The following is a 21016-nucleotide window of genomic DNA, read 5'->3' as shown; positions in this document are numbered from 1 at the left end:
GCAATGGTTTTTTTTCATTGTAATAAACATTTTTTTTTTGCAGGTATGTATGAAAATAAAGTCCCTGAGGATGTTATGAAATACCTAAATTTAATTGTTCAGATAAGTTCAGACAATTTTTTTTAGGTTTGATTGAAGGTATGTATCAAATTTATATTAATTACAAAATTACAATTTAGATTTTAATTTATTTTTTTTGCAGATATAGGGCAAGGAATAGCTGATGAAGTGTTAAGAGTCTGTTGTTATCCAAATTTGGAGTAAAATGTTAGTAGCACCTATTGAAGAATTAGAGATCCCTTTAAGCTATGGCCCACATAGAGATGGTCTAGACCAAAAATTGTAAGTAACACTTTGTTATTTGCTTCGTTGGTTTTTTTTTTTTTTGGTGTGTGTGTATATATATATTTGTTTCTTTTTCCTTGTTGACATCATAGGTTTCAATCATTGAAACATCACTCACGCATACCCGACATGGATTTTGAGAAATTCATGGTCAATGATGAAGAGACAGGGGTATGTTTGTTTTCATTTATATATTTTTTTAATGATTATGCTTTGATGTAGGACAAATTAGGGATTTGTCAACTTTTATTTGTGGTGGATTTAGGGTTAGGAAAGAAGAAGAATTAGAGAGAAATAAGGGCAGGGAGGTGGAATAGATGGAGCATAAAGTTTAGGAAAACAAAGTTCATAAAAAAGAACATGTCTAGTAAATCTTGCCAGTGGAAGGGTAAAAGCAAATGTAACCCTTGGTATTAGAAGGATAACCTAAAAAAATCCAAGTAGTAGTTCTAAATTGGAGTTTATGTTTGTTGTAAGGTCTTAGCAGAGGATAACAGCTGCAGCCAAAGGTTCTAAGCTGGGAAAGATTAGGTTTGGAAGGAAAAAGGGCTTCTGAAGCGGAGTGAGAATTAAACACTGAGGAGGGTAGTCTGTTAATTAGAAAAATTGCGGTTCTTACTGCATAGGACCAATGAGTGAGAGATAAATTGGCTTGTGACAACATGCTCAGTGTAGACTCTATGATGCGTCTGTGTTTTTTTGTCCCACTACACCATTTTGCTATGGTGTATAACGAAAACTAAATTGATGAGAAATGCCATGGGAAGAAAAAAATTGCGTAAAAAAATTGGAGATATGCTCCCCACCACCATCTGACCTAAGAACCTTTAGTTGAAAATTGGGTTTCAATGAGAGATTTAAAGTGAATAAAATTAGGTAGAACTTTCAGATTTAGGTTTTAACAAAAATAGCCAAGTGAATCTGCTGTAATCATTTACAAATAGCAAGTAAAAACAAAATTCACGACTTTCACTTAATGACACGTCCCTATGAGTTAACTTTAGCTTCCATTGAATTACATGTAGCTTTGGTCATTGTATTACTATATTTGTATTGTCATTTCGCCCTATGTCTCTATATATCTCTTTACAAAAGACACATACTTAAACTATTGAAATGACATGACTTTCACTTCAATTGGACTTCACATGAGGATCCAGTAAAATAGTTCTTGAATAGGCGAATTTGCAAAGTTGTAGCAAATTAAGCTTACATAACTTCATCATCCTCTTTTTGATACATTTCTCATTTATATGTAGGTATTTAAAAAGTTGCTTATTGAGAAAAGGTAAGGTTATGAGACCATTTTATATTTGGTTCATTTTATAATTATAATTTTAATTTTAACATTAATATATAATGTATTATCATTTAGGAAGAATATGCAAGAAGGATTTGATAGTTGTACTATGGTTGATACTAAGAATGATTGTGTAAGTATTATGAGTTATGATAGAAGGTATTGTTATTATTATTATTATTATAGTTTAAAATTATGATTTCACTGTTATTTTTTTCATACGGAAGGGATATGTTTGCATATTAGGAAGGTACAGCCCTAAGTATCACTCTAAGGTGGCTCTTAAGCATTTCCACTTGGAAGACCTCCTCACAACAGAGAGGTTCCAAGTAATGGGACCGACCAATGTCTTAGAAATAGATTCATTCAAATTTGATCAAACCAATTTACGCTTTTTGGTCAATTATTTTTAATGAATTCTTACTTACCCTAAAAAAAATGTTTAAATTTATAACTTTTTTTTTTTTTTTGGGTGTAGACACAAGCCATGGAAGTAAAGGAAAAGGTGTTTTCAAAATTTCTAAAATATGGAGACAAGTTGTTTGGGGATGATGATACAGATGATACTTCTGATGAAAATTTTATCAAGATGAGGAGTGAATGGGATTCATTCAAGCATGGTCTTGCCAATAAAAAAAAAAAAAAAAAAAAAAGGATAATATAGGAGTACATTTTGGAGGTGTTGTGAGGGAAAGGTTTGTTCTTGTTAGATCCTAGAATTATTTTTATTTTTATTTTTTATTTTTTATTTTCTGTGCATGTGCTTGGAAAGCATACTAAAGTGATTCTAATGGTTTGGTAGGATCATTTGAGCCTTTTTGGAGGAAGAGCAATATATCATGTTTTTGAACTCTTTTTGATGTTTTTGGGTTGTATTTTGAGATTTTGTTTTTGGTTAAGTGCTTGTATTTACTAGATCCAAAAAGTTAATTTTTAATTCTACTTGCAAATACACTATGAGTGTATGACAGACTTGGAAAGGTTTGTAGTTATATTGTTTGAAAACGAGAGAGAACGAGAGCGCAAACATGGACTTGAAGCAAGCATGATCAAACTCTAGCAAGAGTCTCTAGGGACTGCCATGGTTCCTCTTTGCCGAAGGAGGCGAAATCTTTGTGACAAGATTCCCCACATCATGATGCTTTACATATGTAGATCTTGATGTTTTATTTTGCATCCTTCTCAAGTTCTAAATATATTGCTGCTTGTGTATCTTGCAGCCCTTGTAACTAACTTGGTGTTCTCTTATGCTGTTACTTCAATACTTTTTGCAAAGTTTATCTTATGCTTATCCAGAACATGCTATTGTACTTTTAATTGTTTTGGTGCAAGTGGCAATTTGTGATTTTAATGGTTTTTGTTAAACAATCTATTACTTTTTTTTTTTATGAGTAAGAAAAATTTTATTGAAAAAGATTACTTAATGCAAGATGAATGAAGTACCATAAAAATATGTACAAGAAAGAAAAGTAGAAAAACAATCTCTTGTTTTTCTAAAAATTTTGTCCAGTTACTGGCCTAAAAAAAAAAACAAATATTGCATCTCAGAACAAGCATTTGAACTTAAACTAGTTTTGTGATTTCTAATATCCTATGTTTCTTCACTTCTTCTCAAAACCAAATGGATGGTTGTTGTATTACTTACTTTTTGAAAGAAGTAAAAGATAAGATGGTTTTTATTTTTTATTTTTATTATTTTTATACATTGTTGAGTAGAGCATTTTTTAGCATGATTTTGCAGAAGAAGAGAAGGCAATTGAGTTGAAAGAGCCATCTGCTAATCTTTTGGCTGAAGCACCTAAGATATCAGATCTGCTGATCTTTTTCTTTTTCTTTCTTTTGTGTGTGTGCGTGTGTGTGTGTAGACACAAGCGATGGAAGTGAAGAAAAATGTGTTTTCAAAATTTATGAATTATTGGGACAAGTTGTTTGGGAATGATGATACAGATAATACCTCTGATGAAATTTTTATAAAGATGAGGAGTGATTAGGATCACTATACCAAAATAAGTCTATTACATCAACTATTAATACAATAAAATTAGTATAATTACATCTACAAGTTAAAAGTCATTGCAATAATAACTTAAAGCTGGTAAATTATTACATCAATAATAAGTAGTTGTAATAACTTTTAATTTTCTGTTACAATAGAGGCTTTAATACAAAATTGCATTGGGAAAATTTGTTGCAATAACTTAAAGTAAAGAAATCATTGCAATAACTTGATTCAGATTATTCATGCAATCTATTACAATGAAAATTTCAAAATGATAGCTTATTGCAATGAAGACATCTTTGCAACAACCAAGTATCAAATATTTTACAATTTATTGTAATGATAAACATGAAACAATTAACTATTATAACAAAGATATCGTTGTAATAACTTGACCTAAATTAGTTTGTCAATTATTTACAATCTATTACTATAGAATTTGTGAAGTAATAGCCTATTGCAACAAGAGATTCGAAACGATAAATTGTATTGCAACAAAAACTATACGTTGCATTAAAGTTATCATTAAAATATCTAAAATTTATTGCAACGAAATTTTTTACTCCACAAACCTATTACTTTAAATTTTATTGCAACACCTTGCATCAACTATTGCAATGTCCCCAATATCATTGCAATGGTTTTTTTCATTGTAATAAACATTTTTTTTTATTGTAGTGGATTCATACAAGGTTGTCCTTGCAAAAAAAAAAAAAAAGGATATTATAGGAGTACTCTTTGGAGGTGTTGTGAGGGAAAGATTTGTTCTTGTTAGATCCTAGCATTAACTGTTTTTTCTCCTTTTTTTTTTTTCTATGCATGTGCTTGGAAACCATCCTAAAGTGATTCTAATTATTTGGTAAGATCATTTGAGCCTTTTTGGTGGAAGAGCTGAAGATTGTGAAAAAAGCCTCTCAATATTGTTGTTAGTCAATAGAAATCCAACTCACAAGATTGTGAAAACCCAAGTATTTCCAAGTGTTTAGAACCACTATGTTGTATCTGATGTGTTTTGGCAAGTTGGGTTTGCTTAAGAGGCCCAAGCCTAATAGGTTGACCCATGTGGTTAGCTTTGACACCTTTGGGCTAAACAAAGTGGGCCCAAATGACTTGTCTGACCTTGTATAACTAGCAACATGACTTACCTAGAGTGAGAGAGAGACTGTGAGAGAGAAATGAAACCCTAAGAGAGAGAGAGAGAATGATTTTTTGAGACTTCGAAAGAGGGAAGCTGAAGAGTATTCTTGAGGGTTACAAGTACAGGAAGGAACGAGAAATCTGAGTGAGAAACTGACCTACTTCAAATACTCCCCAAACAACAGCATATTAAGTTTTAGGCCCAGGTTATATGGTCCGATTGTGTTTTTTTGGGTTTGGACTTTGGCCTTATAACCTAATTTTGTGTTTTTGTTGTAATTGCTGGCTTTTTCTATAAAGGCTTCTTTAAAAAAATGTAAAATAATAAAATAAATAAAAATTTTGAGTTTTTTTTTTTTTTGGGAGGGGGGTGTTTAAGCTCTACTTCCTCACATAGTGACAGCAGCTCTAGGTGTTTCCAATTAATGTTCAAAATTCAAAATAATTTCCCCTTCATTTTGGTTAATATCACATTATCCAAAAATAAAAGTTTAAATGATAATTACACCTTTTAAATTTGAATGAAATTCATTTCATTTATCTAACTTCACTTTCCTTCAATTTGGTACTTTAAATTTTAAATTTATTCAATTCAAACATTTTGTCCAATTTCCTTTAAATTTATTTATTCATTTAGCTATGTGTTTTTGTTGTAATTGCTAGCTTTTTCTTAAAGGATTCTTGCTCAAAATATAAAATAAAATAAAAAGGAAAAGAATAGAGAAGAGAGAAGAAGAAGGTCGTAAAATAGTTATGTTATCAATCAAATGTTAAAATTTTGAATTTTTGTAGTCTAAAATTATACACACAAAAAAAGTTTATGAATCAAATAATAAATAAGCATGAAATTTGATATGCATGTAAAGAACATAAAAGATATACAATTCAACGGTTAGATTTTTAAAATATGTAACCATGTCTTTTTTTTAGTGAGAGTTGTAATCATGCAACCGTGCTTGTAGCCAAATTTAGTCTTTTCTATAAAGGCTTCTTGATTATTAAAAAAAAAAAAGTAATAAATAAATAACAAATTAGATTTTTTTTTTCTTTTTGTTGGGATTAATTTTTATGTTAGGATTTAAGCTCTACATATGATGACAGCTTCTAGTGTTTCCAATAAAAGTTCAAGGTCCAAAAATAATCTCCCCTTCTCCATGGTTACTAACCTACTATCAAACTATCAACCAAAAAAAAAATAAAAAATACTAGACATAGCTAAGAATATTTAGCTTTATTTTTTGAGGACCAAGCTCGAGATATGACACAATAGCTCTTTAGCTTTTTCTTTTTCTTTTTTTTTAAGATATATAGTGGGAAAGTAAAGTAAAAGAAATGGTGTTCCAACCACAAATATAGGATACTACAAAAACAGTTTCTATGAAATATAATTATAATACGTCAAAACAAGTTTTAATTAATTTCATCTTCTTATTACTTACCCAAAAAGAGGAAAAAAAATCATCTTATTTTCCTGATTAATTTTATGGTGGCCTCTCCTAATGTGTTTACCTTAAATTTTGTAGGTTGGAAAGGATGAACTTTTCAATAGCCATTTTCACGTACGGTTTCATAATTTACAAATTTTAGTGCCAATCTTCACTCCATTTTTATTCCCTTCGCCCTTCATCTCCACAAAAATTATCTAGACTGGAAACTTAATGATGGAGAATCAATTGATTGCCTATACAACTACAAGACCATGGAGAAATTCACAAGCACAACTTCAGACAAGACCTGCAGGCATTGTTTTAAACATTTTGGAGATGTAGAACCACACTTACAAATCAAAGCTTTCTTTCTGCCTTTTTGTTCTGAACCGAACACACGAACATAAAGAAATAATGTAAGATTTTGAGAAAGAGTGACATTAATTTCTATGAATTCATCTTTTTCATGAATATTTGCTCCACATGTGTAGCATTCTCATAAGAAATTATATTCTTAAAAATAAAGTAGTAAATATATAAGTAATAAACGTTTTGGCATAAGTACTAACAATATCTTAATGATACTCCCAAAGAAAATAAGTACATCAATTCTTTTGTAATAAAACTCTAACAAAAGATGATCGATACCATTATCTACATTTACATTTTTTTTTCCAATAAACAAAAATGCTATTTTACTCTGGTGGGCCATATTTAAGTGGGCTTTATTTTGATGGGTCCATTCTAAAGTTCTAAATTGGCTTGACAAACTAAATTTTTTTGAGTAAAATGTGCTGGACAAACTAATGAAAAATACTAACAACTATTTGTTTATGAGACTCTTTTTGTGAACTATTAAATTAGGTGATAGAGTGGGCCTAGTTAGCTTTATTTTGTAGCCCTGTCACATAAGTTGATATTCATTTTTCCCCTTTTTGGATTTAATAAACTAAAAATCACATAAGCCCACTCCACCATTGAAAATCCCAAGCCAATTCTCTCCTTTAGGTCCAATTCGAATGCCTCTAAGCTCTAGCCCACACTAAAATTTATCTGCACCCTGACCCAATCCAAAAAATCACACACTCATAATAAAAAAAAAAAAATCACACACTCAAGCCCACGGCCTTTTTAAAATCAAAGTAAAGCCAAGCCCAAAAATTAAGCTCCTTTTTAAATCCATTCCACCACAAGGGCCAATCTGGATCCACAGGCCGACACATCTTTCCCCAAAAAAATATGCTATTAAAATTTTTTTTGTGTGGATTATTTAGGCATCTGATTTTTTTAAAAAAATTTTTTTTTTTATGAAGTTCCGACTTATAAAATAAAAAATAAACAAACAAACTTTTGGGCTTGGCTTCTAAACAATAATATATGTGCCCAAACACAAATAAAATTGATGTGGATTGGTATTAAACAGTTGAAACTTTAGGAATATGTGGACTTTTTAAATGGTATTCGTAGTGTTTAAAAAAAGTTTAATACTATTTTTTTTTTTTTTTGGTTATGGATGTCTACTAGGTGGCCACCTTTTAGGATTAAAAATAACTTCGTAACTCCTATAAAAAAAAATTGCCTCATTATAATAATTTTCATTTTATAAAAGTTAATAATCTCTGTTCATTATAATTCGAAATTGCTATATTTTATAATAACAAAAATATATAGAGATGTTGATACCATATTTTGTTAGGCTCTAAATTTCGATAGAAGGTTTAGCATTGAGTTAAAGGATTTCATGGTTTTAATGGTTAAAACTCATTTTTTTTGCTGATTTTTATGTGATTGACTAAATTTGATTGAGCTTAAATTGAAATCAACCTTGTGATTAGATTAATTTAGATGTTATATTCAAAACTATGAAAAATTGTGTAATTTGATTGGTCATGGGTGAAAATCAAACTTGATTTGAATGAGATATCACTAATTGAAATAACTCATGTTGCATTATTGTTGAAAAAATATGTAATTTTCTATGTAATACGTTCTAAAATTTCAATATGATTTCTATGAAAAATTAGTACTAAATATACTATTTGGGTTTCCTTACTATAGCATGCCATTAAGATTTGAGCATCAAATTGATTAAAGAATTTAACTAATTTTCTTAAACTATATGTCCCGTTTTTATCTAGGTCTATTTATTTTGTCATATTTAGTCCTTTTATTTATCAGGAGATTATGGTTTAATAAGAGGTCAAGTTAATTTCTTTTAATTAATGAGCATGTCAAGCTTTATTCATAGCTATATATTCTAGGTTCTAATTCAATGCACAAGAATATTAAGGTGACCTTAAAGGGTGACACATCACATTCTTATCTATTACAATTCCTATTCACATACCCTAAATTGCTAAACCATATCTTAAACCCTAAGAGTGTCTCAAGCAGTTTCTCCAAATTTTTGTATACTTTGGAAAGTAAACATTTCTTTTTATCTTTCAACTACCTACTTTTTCATATACATTTTCTAACGGATTCTTTATCTTTTATCTATCTCATTCAAATATTATTATTATTATTTTAATATTTCTTTGTTTGTTTTTTCAATCTTCCTTCATTTATTGCTAATAACTATATTTTTTCAAATTCACAATAGCCATATTTTTAAAATCTCCCAATGATAATATTTTTAAATTTTTTCTAATGATATTTTTTTAACAAATCTCATGAATCTCTTGTGGTAACAGTATAGTGACTTGTAGGTTATCAAATTTTAATTACAAATCATTATAAAAAAAATTAACTAAAAATACTATATTCACAATATTTTTTACAACATATTTATAGTAAATCTTATGTGATAAGTTATTACTGATTCTAATTTGAACCCATCAATCATCATTAAAATTATTTTTTTTACTCACCAATGACAACTTATCATTTAAAATTTATATAATAACAACCTTTCTTTTTAATTTCTTATTCTTTATTTTATTTTTCCCTTTTATCTCTTTATTTTATTTTCCCTCCTTTCCTCTTTTCTCTACTACCACTTCGTCCAAAGTCTCCAAACTAAAGACACTACCAGAGCTCTCTCTTTCTTTATTTCTCTCTCTCTCAAACGGAGATCTCCGGCGGATAACTCGTCCTCCTCCCCACAGCGGCTCAGACAATAACAGCCATTTGACTCCCAAAACAAAGTCCAAAAAGCAAAAACACCAGAAAGATTCTTCCTTTCATACCCAAAGCCCCACATTTGCAATATCCTCTGGTTGGCCTTGCTTAAAAAGGACCAGTCTTTCATGGCAATTGGTGGTCAATGGAATCCGCTGATGGTGTTGACCCATCTGTTGATGATACCTCTTCAATTCATACGGTCCATAGGTTTGCGCTGTCTGATGTTTGTTGTAGAGGATGTCTAGAAATGATGTTCTTCAAATGGCCTTCTGAAGTTTTTTTTTTAGATATGCAAAAGATGTCACTCAACTTGATTTGCAGAACTGTCATCATTGGAATCGTTTTCTTGAGGTAGAGTTTTCTTTCAATGATTGTTACATTTATTAGGACCACTTCAGTTAGTTTGAATTTTTGTTACAACAGTGACCATACTCGTTGTGGCTTTTATAGCTTTTTTCAATAGGCCTTTTCGGTTATCTGAGGTGGCTGACATTGGAATGGAATTTCTTCAAGGCTCTGCTTTATGTTTGAGCTGTTTTCTTATTGAGATCTTTGCTTTATGAATTAGTAGAAGATGGTTTAATTGTCAAAACGTACACTAAATCATTAAATTAGCCTAAGTATATTTTCACTAACAACAGAGATATTTCCCCAAACATTACATTTACATCTAAATTCTTGGCTATTTTCATAAAGTAATTTGAACCCAAAGCTTCCACTTTAACAGGGTCTAGAAGTGGTGATTGGTTGGTAGTCTTATCCCTATTTTTTTTGGAGTCTTGGCTACTTCAATATGTAATATTTTACCGTACAGGTTCAAACTCCTTGTTTATAACTTTTTAGGTATCGTCTTTTTTGACCAAAAAAGCCAAAAACGTTTTTCTTTGGTTATGATGCAGATGAGAAAGTGCAATATATTGTGTTTTTGAACTCTTTTGACGCTTCTGGGTTGTATTTATAGATTTTGTTTTTGGTTACGTGCCTGTATGTTGTTTTTAATTCTACTTGGCGTTTGCAGATACACTATGACAGTCTTGGCAAGGATGGACTTTTGAGCCATAAGGTCACTGTACTGTTTGTTCCAGATTTGTCTGAATGTCTCCCTTCTTTGGATGCATGGAGAGACCAATGGGCAATGGCTTGCTCACAAGAAGGCTGTTGCAGAGAGAGAGCGCCAACTTTCTTTGAAAAAAGAGGTCTGTAATTATATTGTCTGAAACTTTTTTTGATCAGTTTTACTCATGCTCAAGTTTGTTGCCAAAAGACATCTAATTCACACACTGGCAGAGACAAACACAAAATATGTACAGGTAGTTATGCGCATATGTAGATACATGGATAGATATCTGTCCTGAGATTGAGTGAAGATCAAATTCAGTTGTTGAAAACATTGTTACTCGTGCACTTTGAGTGTGATGGTTGTCGTCAATTCCAATCAACTCAATTCTGAAAGGAAATTTGAGCATGGAGCTGTATTTGTAGCAATCAACCTGGAAAGAACTTGATATCTGGTTCTCATGATATGGGCATGTAACTGAAAAGTGGGTTGGTCAAAATATCTTTAGATTCCGGACACAACGTTGCTGAATTCACCCCATTAAAGTCTTAATACCAATTACATGGGGTTATCTATTATTTAACATTCTGGCTCTATTTAGAGCAACATTAGTGCTCAACGTTTGGCAATCATGTCTATTCTTGCCTAGGTCTTTTCATTTTGCTGCTTTCGTCTTACTAATATAATCCTGTATTCTTTTCGGAGGTCTAGAGAGAAGAAAGATGGGCTGAAAGGTAACTTGTTGTGCATGGTCTCATTTTATTTGATATCTCTTTTCTTCTTATGTTTTTCATCAGTTATTAAATTGATTTCTTTTTTTTGGGGGTGTTGTAATTTAGATAAGGAAAAGGATTCCTCAAAAGATGTCAAAAGACTAGACAAATCAGAAAAAAAGAAAGAGTCCACATCCTCTGGACAAGCAGAAGATTCTATCAAAAAGGAGAAAAATGGAAATGGAATGAAAAGGGTGATTGGATGAGAAGGATAGTTGACAGAAGAACGTAAATTCAGAGATACCTGATCAGCAGGTTAAATTGGTTGCTCCCACTAATACATTTGTAAGAAAAAAGATGGTAAAAAAAGGTTCCAGCAGGAAAAACTGCTCAGAATGAAGGTACTGAAGATAAACCAAAGGATAATTCAGATCCAAGCAGTGCTGCAGTTGTGGGAAGGTACCAGTGTAAAAACAACTGTGAAGAAAAAAATAATTAAGAGGATAGCTAAAAAAATGGTCTCTGGTTTGGAATCCAGTGATGGGGTTCCTGGAACTAAGAAAGATGCTGATGGGAATGAAATAAAGACTGTTCAGGCAGTGCATGAAACCAAAAACACGGAGATGCAAGTAGCAGATGCTGAAAATCTGGTCACTGAGGTCAAAAGATCCGAATAGAAAACAGTTCCCAATATTGACTCCAAAACAGTTGCTACTAAGAAGCAAGGTGACGGTGATTCAAGCAAAACGGAGATAAAGGCTGATGCTGACAAGGATGATAAGAAGGATGAAAGAAAAACTGGAGTGAAAAGTGGCGTGGAGACTGATGTTGACAAGAAGAAAGTTCCTCAGAATGATGGCAAGAATGGAAAATTAAAAAATGGGGATATATCTAAAGATGAGAAAGTGAGAAAAGAAATGATGGAAAAGATGACTCTAGAAGCAAATCAAATAAAGATTTGAAAGAAAAGAGAAAGCCTGAAGAACCTCCTCGACACCCTGGATTAATTTTACAAACCAAATGGAGCAAGAATCCAAATTAGGTTTTTGCCATCCTACACAGCATTATATACTACATGTTAATCAAATATATTCTGCATGTTCACCCCATCTAATGTTGCTTGTTTGTACTCCTTGTCTAACTATGAATCTTCCATTACAGCTTTGTTCATTATCACTTTCACTGGATTCACTCCTGGATTATACTGACAAGGACATGCAAGAATTAACATTTGAGGTTTGTTCTCCTGCTTCATCCATTTCTCTTATATGCTGTCTCTCTCTCTCTCTGTCTGACCTTTTATAACTAGCAAGATTATAACTTCTTGTTTCTTCCTCACTGTGTTTCATGTTTCTTGCAGTTGTCATTATTTGCTGAATTGTTGTATGAAATGCTTCAATATCAGATGGGTAGTCGTATCTTAACATTTCTACAGGTTTGTTATGGACCATGTCAATATGCATGTTACTGGCTTCCTTTACTGAGGCATCCTCATTTACATGCTTATTTTTTTGGGTGTGTGCGTGCAGAAACTACGTGTAAAATTTGTGACAAGAAGAAATCAACGTAAGAGGAAACGGGATGAAATTCAAGCAAAGGAAAGGGATAAAAAATCACCAGTGAAGCGAGCAAAGACCAGTGAGCTCCTTGTGAAAGAGCAGGATAGTAAGTCTGAAACATTGAACACAGCTCAACCAAATGATGACAAAACCAAGGTCAAAGAGGAGGATAAATCTGTTGATTATGTTGTTGAGGTGAAGATGGAAGATGAAACAGATGATGAAGATCCTGAAGAGGACGAAGAAATGGAGGAGTCAGGTATGCAACACGATTTACCTAATGTGAAAAAAGAAGAGTAGAAAACTGATGTAAATGCTGCACCTGAAAAGGTGGTAGTAATTGAAAAAGATGAAGGAGAGGACTCTTCTAAGTAGAAAGAGAAACTGAAAGCTTCTGAGAAAGAGCTCAAGTCTGATGGGAATGAAAAGACAGACTCAAAAGGCTGATACTGGTGAGAAAGAAACTTCTGCTGTGATGGAGGTTGCTGTCAATAAAGAATTATTGCAGGTATGTTTTTGGGAACTCTTTGTCCCCCTCCATTATTTCCCAATTTCTATTATAGCATGTTTGTTGCATACACTTGTCATCATATTAATGTTAGTTTTCAAATTTGAAACAGGCTTTTAGGTTTTTTGACTGAAATCAAGCTGGCTGCATTGGGGTAAATATTTTATTTGTACTCTCTCTCTCTCTCTCTCTCTCTTATGCGTGATATCATGATGATTAGTGTGGTAGGGAGCAACAGTTGTCTTTCAGGTTGAAGATATGAGGTTGATCATCCACAACTTGGGGAAGTTCCTCTCACACAGGGATGTGAAGGTGAAAAACTTGTTATTCAATTACTGTTCCATATTTGATACTTTTTGGGTTTTGTCCATATTTTCTATTTTTAATTCCTTGGTTGATATTTTTGTGTTGATTGTCTGGTAGCTAATGTATCTCATGCATCAGGAACTTGTGTAAAGTGCATTGTTAGAGAGCAACACCAGTAGGGGATGACCACATTCTTTACAATAAGCTGGTGCGAATGTCTGTTATTTGAGATTGGAAGGGTCTTCATGTTTTCTTGAAAATGAATTTTAGTATGACATTGCCTTATTATGGCCCTTGAAAGGGGACAGATGCTTACAGGGTTTTGGTTTGGAATTGGATTGTTGTCCTCTGTTTGATTTCTTTTAATGCCTGTCAAAAATAAAAATGAAACATTTGTTAGTACTGCTTTTTATTTTTTAGTCCAAGTGAGAATTTCAATTTACAACTATAAAAAAGTTAGGGATGTGTTCTAACTTCTAACTTTTACCTCCAAAGAAATGTGATTCTTAATCTCATGCCTTAATATAAGGAGGAAAAAGCTATAATGGATTTGGTGATTTATATCCTCAATTCAAGCCACACCCTTGCAAGTAGCAACAAGTTGCTTCGGCCCTTAGGAAAACGTGTTCTCCTATCAACAAGTTTATAGATTTCTTTGCTAATAAACTTTGGCCTTGAAATTAGCTAGAGTAAGAAAAAGGAGCAAATATAATGATAAAACTACCATGCATAGTCTACATTGTTAGCTTTCCTGATTGTGAGAATAAATCCTTTTCCAAAAAAAATTTGCGTCTTTCATAAATATTTTTATTTGATAATTTTGAACATATAATTTTACATCTCTACTCAGATTGAAAAATTATGACATAGTACTAATTCATTCAATGTCAATTTTGCCTCATGGATCTATAGGTGTACAAATTGTTGAACAATAAATATTTAAAAAATTATGTTTATAAAATGTGTAATTTTTCCACTACTTTTGTTCTTAAATTAAATGTGTTACTAATCATTTTATTTTAAAAGAATTGCATTATAAATCAATTAGTGTGTTCACCAATAAGTTTACTGTTCTTATCTTTTATGAAAAAATAAACAAACATTTATAATCTAATTTAGCCACGAATTTAAAGGCCTCCTATTCCTTTGAGACCTCAGGAATCCGAAGCCAAAGCATTAGAGGGAGTCCTCTTTGCTTGGAATGTGGGGTAAGAGAAGTAGTCTTCAAAAGTGACTCAAAGATAATCATTGAGTCTTTACGGGCAAGGTTTTCAAATCCGAATTGTACCGTACGGTCCGACCCGGTTAACCGTAAACCTCAACCTATTGCGGTTTTTTTAACTCAAATAACCTCTTAATGTGAAAAAAGCACAAAATCATTTGAACTGCGGCCAGACCGTACGGTTCTCTGAACCGTAGCCGATTTTTACGGTTTACACGATTTTATTTTTATTAGATCTAGAACCAAATAATTTTTAAAGAAAAAAAAAATAGAGAAGAAGGAGAAGAGGAACAAAAAGACAACGAAGCAGGGGCGGCGTCATGAAGCAGTAGCTTCTTCTTCTTTCTTCTTTTTCTTCTTCTTTTTCTGTCCGTCTGTCTCCACTACTTTGCAATAACTAGTCTCCTCTCCGAGTTTTTATTTTTGCTGAACAGTGCTATGTAACTTTTATTATATGTGGTTTCTCTTTCTTTGTTTTGAATCTCTTTTTGAAGTTTCCTAAACTTCCACGTGACTACTGACTAACACTTGCAGTGGAAAATGTTGAAGACTTTGAATTTTTGAATAAAAAATGAGTTAAATGTTTCAGTCATGACTTCTCTTTCAGCTTTGGGCAATCTTGAGCCCATCGTGATGTGACGTGACATAATATACGTGTATTGCTAATTTGCCACAAGCCTACAAGTTCTTATATTATAATAATTATTATAATATTATTATTATTATCAAGGTTTTACTAAATAACATATAAATAAATAAATACTATATTTATATTTGCTTAAGATTTGATTTTTATTATTATTTATTTTGTAAAAATTATGATATGAAAAATATATTTGAAATTTGGATTTTTATTTTAATTTGACCATTTTAGTTAATTTTTTTTAATTTTTATATATTTAAAATAATTATTAAATTAATTATGACGTCATCACGGTTCGATCCCGGTTCAATCTCGGTTCAACCTTAAAAACCTAGAACCTCTCATTTTTACGGTTCAATGAACAGTCTGAGTTTCAAAACTATGTTCACGGGAAGAAAGTGAACCACTTACTACAATTTGTAATATCATTGAGGGGATTCGGCAGAAGCTATAAGGCTTCAGAAGCATGCAAGTGAACCACATCAAGTGGGAAGACAATCGTAACTTGGCAAAACATGCTAATGATGTTTTTGACTATATAACTTGGATAGAGAAAAATCATAATATGATTGAGTTTTCTTTGGTTCAAGATATACTATTTTTTATTTTCTTCTTAAAAAAAGTTACGACTTTTTTATTAAAAAAAAAAATCAGCCTCAAATCAAAAGTGGGCAACACATTAAATCTTTATATAATAATAAATAATATATTTTTTTTAAAAATACTTTTAAAACTTGTCTACATATAATACTTATCCAATTATAAATTAAAGAAAAAAACCCTACTAACCACGGGTTACAAGCCCTAGGAATTGCTGCGAGGCGGTGAAAAAAAAAAGCGTGCAAAGGAAGAAAAGAAGTCCACTGCCTCCAAGAAAAGTCTAGAATCGGGCTCTACTGCTCAGAACTCAATCTATTGGGCCGCTCATCCTTGCTTGGGTTTGCTTGTAATAATGGACTTGGTTTTATATTTTCAATAGCTGGCCCAACAAGACATGTTCTGGTCCTTATACATGCAAGTAGAACCAACTCCAGCTGGGTTTTCCAATTGGGCCGAGTTGTTTTCTTAGATACGGGAACTCTCTATATGTGCCTACCGATTCTATGACTTGTTCCTACGTGCATGCAGTGGCAAGTTAAGTCTAGTATCATCATGAAACATCAGCAAGTTGTTAAGACTTAAAGAATAATAATAAGCGAAACTATAATATTAGTCACTTAAGTTTACTCTGTAGGGATAATTGGTCCTTTAAGTTTGCAGTGCGCATACTTAGTCCTTTTTTTTTTTTTTTTTTAATTTTTTTCTTTTTTGCATAAATGGGGAATATATTAGATGAACAAAAATATTACGAGGACACCAGGACTACAGTACATAGAACAACATCAACACACAAACTAGACTGAAACAAGACATACATAGTCCGTACAACCACCAAACTGATGAGAGGTAATAGCTGGAAACAAACAAAACACAACTGGACCATTATTAACCACGACGACCCCGGGATGAGACATGTTAAGGATAAGAGCTAAAGATAGGATATGATGAAGTTGTTTGTAATTTAAACTCTTTTATATTTTTGAATCTTTGTATCTGTACAATCCTATATAAATGAAACGTCCTGAGCCAAATTGGTTAGGCTGAAAAATATTGCAAAATATTATTGTGTTTACTTGGTATTAGAACTTTTGTGACTCACGTCCTCTTCATGGCTTCTTCGTCAGCCTCAGCCTCCACTGTCAACACCTCTGCCTCTCCCTCTCCCACCACACTTACCACTATTCATAATCTGATCACTATCAAACTGACCTGTGACAACTACCTACTGTGGAAAGCACAGATCGTTCCTTACCTTAAGGGGTAGCACCTCTATGGTTACCTGGACGGAACCACACCTGCTCCACCTAGAATCATCACCGTTGCAGCTGATGGTGCCACTCAAGCTATCCAAAATCCAGAATTTCAGCATTGGCATTTGCAAGATCAAATGATACTCAGTGCTATTATCTCCTCTCTCTGAGAAAATTCTGGCTCATGTGGTAAAATTTACCACCTCTCGAGATGTCTGGCAAGAATTAGAACGCATGTTCTCCTCCCAATCCAGGGTTAGAACAATGCAAATCCACTATCAGCTAGCCACTTTGAAGAAGGGCAATTCATCAATTGCTGATTATTTTCACCAGTTCACAACACTGGTTGACACGCTGCCACTGCTCAGCCTTTGAGCGATTTTGAACTCGTCTCTTTTCTTCTAGCTGATCTTGGATTAGACTATGATTCATTTGTCACATTAGTGAATACAAGGGTTGATCCTCTCTCCATAGAAGAACTGTATGGGCATCTATTACCTCATGAATATTCAGGAAAGCATGTGCTTTTTGGGTCCAAGATCCATGAGCAATTAATTAAGAATCAGCCTACAAAGTTAGTACAAAAAATAAAATTAAAAGCAATTTTATTGGTTTTTCTTAACTTTGAAACTTGTAGGACCCATAGTCGCGGTATATAAGCTGCACGTATAAACACGGCTATACCCCCAAATGGAGTTATAGCCGCGTTTTTAGGGTCTATAGTTGCGTTTTAAAAACACGGCTATAACCCTCATTTTTTGTAGTATTGAAAAGCTTATAATGCCTACTTCCTAAAGATCATTGATAAGTCCTTAACATCCTGGATCAAAAGGCTCGATAAAAGGAAGTCCAAACTACATTGTCGGAAAGATTAGCCTAAACCATAGAAATTAATATGGGCAACCAACTTTAGAGGATAATAACTTTTAGCATGGAACTCCAAATGACCCGAGGCCGGAACTTATGGAATTTACGCTACAAGATCTTTCCTTGCACACCAAGATCATTTAAATCAGATTTCCAAAGGCCTTCATATTAGCTTGCAAAATCAATACCTGAGATGGATCAAGATTGGATTTAAAGCTGGAATAAACATTGAATTTTTATACATGCATAGCTTGAAGCTGTGCATGGACCAACATTCACAGCTTGAATATGACATTTGAACATAAAAAGTTTGCATTTTTATTTTAAAGCTTTTTTGTTTGTTATGTCCCATGCTTTGTTTATCTCCTATGTCTATAAAAGTTTGCATTTTGGCTTAAAGTTGGTTCCTTTGATATTGAAATCCTTGTTTTCTTTGTCAAAGTTTGAATCTTGGTCTTGGGCTTGCTTTCTTTTTGTGAATATTCATCTATGCATGTTAGTTTTCATGTTTAGGTTCATAGTGTAACCATTTTAGACAAAGTTTCAATCTTTGTTCTCAAAGCTTACATCTTTACCTTAAATTCCCTTTTTTTAGGTTTTCATGTATGAGGTTTACTTTTTAATAAGTGTGGGTTTGTATACCATGTCTGTAGCTGCGTTTTATGTTTTCACGCGTTTTCAAAATTTTTTTTTTTCAGCTGCACCTTTTGACTAAGTCAGCAGTGCACTCGTGCACTGTTCACGGGTCTCACAAATTACACTTTTCAGCAACATTTTCATTAATAATGGGTCTCACGATACTATTCATACATTTAAAAATTATTTTGCTACAGTGTTTTTAGTTTTCAATTTCAGCAAAATAAGTTCTATTCAAACAGACCTAAAGTCTTGCATCATATTCTTTAAAGTAATATCCTTTTTTCTTGGTCATCCTAGGATTAGAACTTTATTGTCTTGATGATGTTGGTTTGATGATTTATGATATGCCTATATCATTTTCGTTTGTTTGGTCTTGCTTATATATATTCCCATTTGTTGGACATATATAAATGGGATCTACACCTTAACTAGACTCTCTAGATAAGGTTGTAAACTCATAGCCCCATATTAAAACGGCTAAAGAAAAAGGCATACATAAGAATAATGGAATTTTTATAAAGCTTGTTTTAACTTGGGATTTCCACCAATGAACTTTCTTGAGCTTTTCAAAATAAAAACCCATAGGGCCTTTTTAATTCTTTTCTCTTTTTGGAAATTTTTTAAGGTGTAAAACCCATGGAATTAAACTTTTCCCTTTTTAGGGATTCTTTCCAATTTAAAAACTGACTTTCATTATTTCCCTTCTAGGAGATTTTTCAAAAGATAATTTTTTTTTTTTTTAAAAGTCTATGGGATTTTAATCTTTTCTTTTAATGATTTTCTCCCCCCCAAAAAAAAAATCCTATGAGCTTTACACAAAAAATCTTTGAAGAGATTTTTTTTTTTTTTTGGTAGATTAAAAGCTCATATGAATTTTACTCTGGGTGTTTTAACCTTTAAAATGTGATGCTTTGCCCATGGCTTAACTCCATTAAGTCCATGTTCACCCTAAAAGTGAAACATAACCCCCCCCCCCCCCACCCCCACCTTTAATTAACATCTTACTTTGCTGATTTTTGCATGAAAATAAATGTGAGACCTAGAATGTTTTCGTTTAAATTTAAACGCATAAGGCGTATTCCTTATATCTTGTTTAAATTATTCATGCTATTTATGTCATTCACTTGCCATTATAATTTAGATTGCACATGTCATCTTAGGATGGATTGCATGTCATTTCATGTCATCCTAGGATATTTTATATGTCTTTCTTATACATTCTTTTTAACATGTCATCTTGGGTATATTGCATGTCTTCTTTGTATGTCATCTTAGAATAGATTACGTGTCGTTTATATATATGTCATACTAGGATAGATTACATGTCATCCTATGATAGGTTTTATGTTTGCATTATCTCACATGTACATGTATATCATGCTTTCTTTTTTAAACCAAATGCCAAATATACTAGTTATTACTTAAAATAGTGAAATTTAAGATTAACTTCGAAATAATGTCCTTTTGGATAAGTGTTGTGGGGGTGCCTAATATCCTCCCCACACATAATCAAACTTCTGAATCTTTTACTTTTGGTTCGAAGTGTTTTATTTTCTAGTTTAGCTGAGAAGCCCTAGGGCTTTCTTAGTTAAAATTAGGAAATAAAATTAATTAGACTTAAATGATCAATTACCCCTTAACCTCCTAATGGCTGCCAAGCATTTTTTTTTTTTTTTTACTTCACCAAAGATCTCTTAAATATATCCTTTAGAGAAGTATGTCCGCTCCAAGGGTCCTCCCAAAACCAAATGCAATGACCCACCCCTACAACATACACTACTTGTTCGAAAAAACTCTCCACACCTGCCCTAATATTTTCCATATCCCACACCCACAAGCCCCTCTTACATGTCTAGAGCACTAGTCCCCTCTAGCCACACCATATTTGGTTACTATAACCTAACGTTATAACCTGTTACTTTTTTTCCCAAAGTGCCATAACCATTTTCCAAGCAAGGCTTCGTTAAACAACCTAATCTTTCAGACCCCCACCTACCTCTACTGGCAAACAAATCTTATTCCAAGGGACTAAAAGATATTTGAAAACTTGAATTCTTATGAAATTGGGAAAATTTCATGTCCACAAACAAATATTTGCAATATATTAATGTGCATAGGTGACTTAATAACATGATAAATTCATGCAAACTACGAGTAATTCTTATGGCAAGCAATAAGAGAAAAAGGGTTCACAACTTATGTAGGTTATTCATCAAACAAGCTTCTACATTTGGTGAGCTATACACTTATGAGACCTACATATTGTGAAAGGGTCACTTTATAAAACTGTCTCCTAAAATAATTTAGAGAGAGTGAGAGAC

The 21016-nt window shown here is 32.5% G+C and overlaps 1 non-coding gene across 1 annotated transcript; it reads left to right on the top strand.

Moving 5' to 3' along the window:
* Positions 1 to 474: 474 nt before the first annotated feature.
* LOC112005585 (protein SHORT ROOT IN SALT MEDIUM 1) lies at positions 475 to 13624 on the top strand. The gene is made up of 14 exons (XR_010631634.1): positions 475 to 516; positions 1605 to 1633; positions 1721 to 1778; positions 1873 to 1974; positions 2124 to 2265; positions 10293 to 10315; positions 10417 to 10527; positions 11360 to 12138; positions 12261 to 12337; positions 12462 to 12536; positions 12631 to 13168; positions 13281 to 13322; positions 13418 to 13480; positions 13592 to 13624. It is a non-coding gene; the product is annotated as a protein SHORT ROOT IN SALT MEDIUM 1 (transcript).
* Positions 13625 to 21016: the final 7392 nt, after the last annotated feature.

This window comes from Quercus suber, unplaced genomic scaffold (genome assembly GCF_002906115.3).
Source record: "Quercus suber isolate HL8 unplaced genomic scaffold, Cork oak 2.0 scaffold_229, whole genome shotgun sequence".
Classification (NCBI taxonomy): domain Eukaryota; kingdom Viridiplantae; phylum Streptophyta; class Magnoliopsida; order Fagales; family Fagaceae; genus Quercus; species Quercus suber.
The sequence above is the reverse complement of the archived record's forward strand: the minus strand, read 5'-3'. Positions and strand labels throughout refer to the sequence as shown.